Source organism: Zea mays, chromosome 4, assembly GCF_902167145.1.
Source record: "Zea mays cultivar B73 chromosome 4, Zm-B73-REFERENCE-NAM-5.0, whole genome shotgun sequence".
Lineage (NCBI taxonomy): Eukaryota > Viridiplantae > Streptophyta > Magnoliopsida > Poales > Poaceae > Zea > Zea mays.
This window is the reverse complement of record NC_050099.1, coordinates 20,844,381-20,853,045: the sequence shown is the minus strand read 5'-3', so window position 1 is coordinate 20,853,045 and position 8,665 is coordinate 20,844,381.

Here is an 8,665-nt window from a genome sequence, read left to right as displayed (position 1 = left end):
GCTAGACACGTAGCACTCTGCTACACCCCCATTGTACACCTGGGTCCTCTCCTTACGCCTATAAAAGGAAGGACCAGGGCCTTCTTAGAGAAGGCTGGCCGCGCGGGACGAGGACGGGACAGGCGCTCTCTTAGGGCCGCTCGCTTCCCTCACCCGCGTGGACGCTTGTAACCCCCCTACTGCAAGCGCACCCGACCTGGGCGCGGGATGAACACGAAGGCCGCGGGATCTCCACCTCTCTCACGCCCGTCTCCGGCCACCTCGCTTCTCCCCCCTTCGCGCTCGCCCACGCGCTCGACCCATCTGGGCTGGGGCACGCGGCACACTCACTCGTCGGCTCGGGGACCCCCCGGTCTCGAAACGCCGACACCTCCTGATTCCATTTCATCATGGGGGGATCTAGAACAAAAATTTCATGATCATTTTTTCTCCGGTGACTATGAGTTGGATTTGGTAGATTTAGTGTCGTTGCGACAGACAAAAGATGAATCGGTTAATGATTACATCCGGAGATTCCGAGATACAAGAAACCGATGCTTTCAAATTCATTTAGCAGAGAAACAGCTAGTAGGATTAGCCTTTAATGGTCTGCGATATTATTTAAAAGAAAGATTAGAAGGTATCCAATTTTTTACACTAGCACAGTTACACCAGAGAGCTTTGGCTTGCGAAAGCCGGAGCAAAGAAACTGCTAAAACAATGCGTCACAACGTACACATAGTAGAATGCGACCAAAGTAGCTCAGATGACGAATCAGCAGAAGTGTACGCTGCTGAAATGGTTTGGCCAAAGCAGGCCAAATCTTCGGCTTGTGCTTCCTTACAGCCGGTTCAAAAGAAACGGCAAGAAGAGGTAAAGTTCATATTTAATGTTGGTAAATGTGATAAAATATTTGATGAGTTACTTAAAAATGGCAATATTAAAATAAATCACACTGTTCCATCCGCCGACGAGCTAAAACGTCGTGCGTACTGCAAGTGGCATAACTCATTTTCTCATGCCACTAATGATTGTAATGTATTTCGGCGACAGATTCAATCGGCCATTAACGAAGGACGATTGAAATTTCAGGAAATGCAGGTGGATACAGAGCCCTTTCCGATGAACATGAATGACTTCGAGGGCAAGAAAGTCCTGGTTCGGCCAAATACAGCCGATAAAGGCAAAGGCAAGGAAACAATCATCGGCAATGCTAAAAAGGCCGATGGGGATTGTAAAGTTTCTTGCAGGAAAGTGGTGGCCGAGAAGACTCCCGATGGAGGGGAGACCCTGAAGGTGACCATCACAGCCTCTAGCACTGGGGGCAAGCGCAGACAGGGAGACAGTTGCGGGAACCCGTGCTGCGCATCACGGACAGTCCGCCGTCCCGACGCGGACGGTCCAACGCTTCTCAGGACGGTCCGGAGGACTCTGGCGGACGGTCCGGCCATGCTCAGGACTCGCAGCGACCACGTACCTTCAAACCACGACGACCAGAGATAGGTACGTGGAAAACAAATACATTTAAAGCAGCTGGTCGGCTGATCAAGCTTGGCCCGACTTTCGATCGATTGTTGTCTAAATATGTGAAAAAGAAGGCCGGCCCTAGTGACCGGCCACCGAAGCGACCCCGCTCACCCATTCATGAGCAACGTCAGGTCAGGCCGATTGGACCACCTCACCAATCGGAAGAAATGAAAGGTACTATTGTACAATTGAGACCTAACATGCCGACATGGACCCCTCCACCTCCTTATCCATCTATGCCATATCCATACACATACTTACCTCCACCATATGTCCCAAATCAAATGTGGGGCATGCCACCATATCCATTTGGAATGCCACAGTACCCCGCCTGGGGGGCACCCCAAACATCCGTTTTTGATAGGTTGGCGCCGCCAGTGCAAGACCGATTGAGCGCTGCTGAATCCGGTCACCAGGCACAGGCCCAACAAGATTGCCGGACTACTCGGCCTCCTAGGCCGACCAATCTGGTAGGGGGGCATATGCCTGTAGCAACTCAAAGAACAACAAAAAAGGACATCATCAAAATAGGCACCGCAGATGTTGTCATACGGGGAGACAATAAAGGGCCGATGATTTTCGGCGAATCGGCCAACACAACCGAAAAGGATACAGTTACCATCAAAACAGCCGATCCAAAATACTCCATGCCTCGATGGTGCCCAGCGGGATTGACACGATCCCAAAAGAGAAAATTACAGCGCCTAAGAGCAAAGGAGAGCCAGGAGAAGGAGGCGGAAAAGACATTTAATGACACACATCCACTATACCCGCCACCGCAAAAGAAATGGAGATCGAAGGCCATTGAGAAAAAACAAACGGCCACAGAAATAGAAAGTCAACCTGCACCAGGCGCGGACCGTCCGGCCCCCGCGCACGGACCGTCCGCCGTTCACCAGGAAGCCTCTGGACAACCTGCACCAGGCGCGGACCGTCCGGCCCCCGCGTGCGGACCGTCCGCCGTTCACCAGGAGGCCTCCAACGACATGACAACATCAATGGAAGAGGACGACTTGCTGGGAGAAGACCTGGTCGACTATGAGGCTTCTCCAGAATGCCCAGGTATGGATGTAAATATTATTACATTTTCCGCCGATTGTACTATTATCGGCGACGATGAACCTGTTGTTGCCCAGTTTGATTTTGGTCCTAAAGAAGCCGCCTTTACTAAACCAAAAGAATCGGTAAATCATTTAAAGCCGCTCTTCGTGCGCGGCCACATTGATGGGATACCGATTGCTAAGATGTTGGTAGATGGAGGGGCGGCTGTAAATCTAATGCCTTATTCATTGTACAGAAAATTAGGTAAACAAGATGACGAACTTGTCAAGACCAACATGACCCTCAGCGGTGTTGGAACTGATAGTTCGATCAAAGCCAGGGGAGTCACGTCCGTTGAATTAACCATCGGGACTAAGACCCTTGCTGCTGCATTCTTTGTCGCTGATGTAGAAGGAAATTACAGTTTAATCCTAGGCAGAGATTGGATTCACGCCAATCAATGTATACCTTCTACATTACATCAAATGCTAATACAATGGGTAGGCGATGACATAGAACAAGTACATGCTGATGTATCGGCCTGCATCGCTGTGGCCGATGCCCCTGTACTCTGGACTTATGAGACTGCTACATGTCTCACAGGAGTAGATTTTTCTGATTATCAATTCATAAGTATAGATAAGAAAGGTTTCATTCCTGTAATGCTAGAGCCGATGGAGAATCGGCTAAATCCTAAATAAAGTTTAAATGATGAATACACATAAAGTTCATGAGTCTCTGATCACGGACAGTTCGGCTTCCAAGGCCGGATGGTCTGGTCTTTCACAAAAGGGTTCGGACTTTAAGACCGAACATGTATCACATCAAAAGAATAGTATTACGGATGATCCGGTCCCCGAGACCGGAAAGTCCACCGTCACACAAAGACCTTCTAATTCCTCTGTGGGGAACATGATAGAGGAATTCAGAGATCTTGATAAACTAGGACAGGGATTTACATCTGCCGATCCTTTGGAGGAGATTGACATAGGAGATGGTAAAAACTCCAAGGCCAACTTTTGTAAACAAGACCCTGGAGACCGATCCTAGAGATGAGATGATCGGTCTATTGAAGGAATATTCAGATTGCTTTGCTTGGAATTACACTGAGATGCCTGGATTAAGCCGAGAGATCGTAGAGCATCGGCTGCCTATCAAGTCTGGTTTCAGACCTTTCAAGCAAAGAGCTAGAACATTTCGTCCAGATCTTCTCCCACGCATCAAGGACGAAATCCACCGACTACTAGAAGCTGATTTTATCAGACCTTGCAGATACGCAGAGTGGGTCTCCAATATTGTGCCGGTGGAGAAGAAGGAGTCAGGTAAACTTAGAGTATGCATTGATTTTCGCAATTTAAATAGAGCAACTCCTAAAGACGAATACCCCATGCCCATAGCCGACACATTAATCAATAATGCATCAGGAAATAGAATTATTAGCTTCCTTGATGGTAATGCCGGATATAATCAGATTTTCATGGCCGAAGAAGATGTGTCTAAAACGGCCTTTATATGTCCAGGCTTCATTGGTTTATTTGAGTGGGTTGTCATGACATTTGGTCTGAAAAATGCTGGTGCCACTTATCAGAGGGCTATGAATTTGATCTTCCATGAATTGTTAGGAAACACTGTGGAAGTTTACATTGATGATATTGTAGTCAAATCGACTGAGTTTAGTTCTCATATAGCTGATTTGCGCAAAGCCTTTGATAAAATGCGTCAGTATGGTTTGAAAATGAACCCACGTAAATGTGCTTTTGGAGTGTCGGCTGGTAAGTTTTTAGGACTTGTCATACATGAACATGGTATAGAGATAGACCCTGACCGAATCAAGTCTATTCGGAATGTGGGGCCTCCGACCTGTAAGGTCGAGGTACAGAGGTTCCTCGGCAAGGTGAATTATTTATGAAGGTTTATTTCTAACCTAGCCGGGAAGATTGATGCGTTTACCCCTATTCTTCGGCTTAAGAATGATGCCGAATTCGTTTGGGGGGCAGAACAACAAGAAGCATTTGATCTCATCAAAAAATACTTATCTTCGGCTCCCGTATTAAAAGCACCACGAGCAGGAGTGCCATTTCGATTATACATTGCAGCTGAGGATAAGGTCATTGGGGCTGTTCTGACACAAGAAACTGAGGGGAAGGAGCATGTGGTGACATATCTAAGCCGAAGGTTGGTGGATGCTGAAACAAGGTACACTTTTATTGAAAAGTTATGCTTATGCTTGTTTTATGCCTGCACCAAATGTAGATGTTATTTACTGTCTAGTCATTGCACTGTTTCTGGTCAAGCCGATGTGATCAAATACATGTTGCATAACCCAATTATGAGTGGTAGAATTGGTAAGTGGGCTTATGCACTAATAGAATATGACTTGGCCTATGAACCACTGAAATCTATGAAAGGCCAAGTCGTAGCGGATTTCATTGTAGAACATCGGGTTAATGATATTTATGAGCTAGACATGTCATACCTCACTATTACTCCTTGGACTTTATATTTTGATGGATCGGTTTGCAATGAAGGGCAAGGAATTGGCATTGTACTTGTTTCACCAAGTAATGTCTCCTTTGACTTCTCTAGCCGATTGAAAACTTATTGCACTAATAATCAAGCTGAATATGAGGCCCTCCTATTCGGCTTAGAACTCTTAAATGGTATGGGAGTAAAACATGTGAAGGTATTTGGTGATTCTCAGCTGGTTGTCCAACAAGTGTTAGAAGAATATCAATGTTTTGATGGTACTCTAAATAGTTACCTTGAGAAATGTTGGAGCATAATCCATTCATTTGACGAATTCAGTATTCGGCATATCTCTAGAGTGGAGAATCATAGAGCTAATGATTTGGCACAAGATGCATCAGGTTATCGGATAAAGAGAGGGAAGTTTTACAAAACTGAAAATCTGATAACTAGTGCAAAGCCAAATTCCCAGGTCGCGGACTGTCCGCGTGATGACGCCGGACCGTCCGGGGTTACCAGAAATGTTCTTTTCATCAATTCGGCTGACAATGAAGCCGATGCAAGTGATTGGAGGACACCTATACTTAATTATTTACGAAATCCCAATATCAGGACAGATAAGAACATTCGGCGAACAACTTTCAAGTATATTTTGATGAGTGATGAACTTTACCGCCGAACAGTTAATGACATCCTGCTTAAGTGTTTGGGCCCAGATGATGCTATATTAGCCATGGCTGAAGTACATGAGGGAATTTGTGGTACTCATCAATCAGCTCCAAAGATGAAGTGGTTGTTGCGAAGGTCTGGTTTTTATTGGCCTAGTATGATAGCTGATTGTTTCAAGTACTACAAGGGTTGCCAAGTGTGTCAAAAATTCGGCGACCTACAGTTGGTCCCTGCAGCCGAATTACATCCTATTATCAAGCCTTGGCCGTTCAGAGGATGGGGATTAGACTTTATTGGAGAAATTCATCCTTCATCATCAAAGGGGCATCGGTTTGTGTTAGTTGCCACTGACTACTTCACCAAATGGACTGAAGCAGTTGCTCTAAAGAACATGACGCACAAGGAGGTAATTGAGTTTATAACTGAGCATATCATTCATAGATTCGGCATTCCCCATACCTTAACTACAGATCAAGGTACTTCTTTTATGTCAAAGGAGGTACGTGAATTTGCTGAATTATACAGAATTAAGCTTCTTAATTCATCTCTATATTATGCTCAGGCCATTGGTCAGGCCGAGTCTAGCAATAGGACATTGATTAATTTGATAAAAAAGAAAATATCTGATAATCCTAAACATTGGCATAAGATTTTGTCCGAAGCTTTATGGGCTCATAGAATATCTAAACATAGTGCTACTAAAGTATCTCCTTTTGAGCTTGTCTATGGGCAGGAAGCAGTATTGCCTGTGGAAATAAGTTTGAATGCTGTCAGGTTCACCAGACAAAATGATCTAACTATCACTGATTATTATAATTCAATGATGGATAATATTGATGAGGTGACCGACAAGAGGGTGATAGCTTTGGGAGCAATAGAAAAGGACAAAATTATGGTAGCCAGGGCCTACAATAAGAAGGTCAAAGCAAAGTCATTTCAAGTAGGGGATCTGGTGTGGAAGACCATCTTGCCTCTAAGGAATAAAGACCGGAAGTTTGGGAAATGGTCGCCAAGCTGGGAGGGTCCTTATAAAGTAAAACAGGTAATGTTTGGTAACGCCTATTTGCTACAAACATTACAAGGCAAGGACTTACCAAAGGCTTTGAATGGGCGTTTCCTCAAACAGTACCATCCTAGTATGTGGCAAGATGCCTAAGAGAACCGATGTGATCACATCGAGTTAGTTGCTTTTGATTCGCCCAGCTCCACCAAAAGGCAGGGGGGCATATGTTTGAACCAAAAAAGAGCTGGCAGACGGTCCGGCCCTAAGGCCGGACGGTCCGCGCGTGCGCAGAACAGATTAGGGTTCCGAGTTTTGTGCTACAGTTGTTAGCTATATTCGCGGAATTAGCTCGGAATCAGTTGTGTAAAGGGTCCAGCCCCCCTCCTCTATAAATAGAGAGGTCTACGGCCGATTTGTAATCATCAATCGAATCAATACAACTTCTATTCGCATTTATTTCCAGTACAATTAGAAGTAGTTCTAGTCTAGTTATAGTTTAGCCTCTCAATCCCCAAATTCTTCGCCTCTCTTCGACTCTACGCCGATTAGAGGAGTCTAGGTCGGCCGGCCCGAGCCTAGACAACCCCTAGGATCTCTCCTCCCCGACGGGGTCCCTCCCGGGAGCGAAATCCAGGCGCCGCCGGTGATCTTCCGCCGCCCCTGCGCACGCGCGGACCGTCCGGCCCCAGGGCGCGGACCGTCCGGCCCCAGGGCACGGACCGTCCGGCCGTCAGGCAGGAAACCCTAGCCCCTGTGCCAGGTCGCGGACCGTCCGGCCCCAGGCCACGGACGGTCCGCGCCTGACCAGAGAGCACCGCCGCCGGTTCTTCTTGAGTATTTGGCGCTCCAAAAAAGCGTCAACAGTAAGGTTGGTCATCCCCAAGAAAACTTATTTCACTTTATGCCGAGATATATGTTTTAACAATGCATAGGTTTTTAAAATATCGAATATATATAAAATTTCCAAAAACTTATTCTTCAACAACAATGTGCATTGCATGGTGCAATTAATTGAACTTCCATATATGATGATGTTTTATTATTTTTATGTGCCGATGTGATTTGTTGGACCATATAATAGTATATCAATGCATATATATCACTCCCATTACACATGTTATGTCTTTAATACTATGGGAACGTATCTGGTGCTCAAAGGGGTACGATGCTCATGTGCACATTTCAAATCTGGTGCATCCATCTTGCATTCAACGACACCAGCAATTTTACGAAGAACCCCTCCCACCAGGGGAGGAAGGTGGAAGAGGTTCTTCACAAAATTGGTGCTGCTGTTAGATCCGAAATGGATGCATCAGATTTAAAATGTGCACATGAGCACTGTACCCCTTGGAGCACCAGATACATTCCCTAATACTATTTCTCAACTAATATATAAAGGTTCGTTCGGCTGTATCTATTATCGGTGCTTTTTCCAATGTGATGAAACTTGATATATATGAGTTTTTATGAGGATCATATATCGATCATAGCATAGCTCTCTGCATATATATCTATATATATGATCAGAAGGTAACATGAATGTTCTGCACCAAGATCTCCATTACTGCAGCACATGCTATTTCCTCTGGATCTGTTGATTTGGCAATGATGTGCAAGATACCAAGGACCTCTCTTACCTAGGCCATTAATTAGTTGTGATATCACCTTTTTAACGCGTTGACAAGCTTAGGTTAACTGCAGCCTCGTCGTAGGCTTGGTGACATGTATTATTCCGGTTCAATCCTGCATATTAGTGTTGACACCGAAAAAGATCTGAATCACACAGAAGTAAGGGCTAGCATGTGTCTAATCGATATCATTAGTACATAGAAGCTCTATAGAAACGGTCTTACATCTATTTGCACTGGCGTTTTTCAGTGCCGCTAGTGCTAGGGGCATTTCCGCTGGCGGTTGTTTTGAAACCGCCAGTGAAATGCTACTTTTACTGATAGTTTTCTTAAAGAAACAGCCACCGGTGGT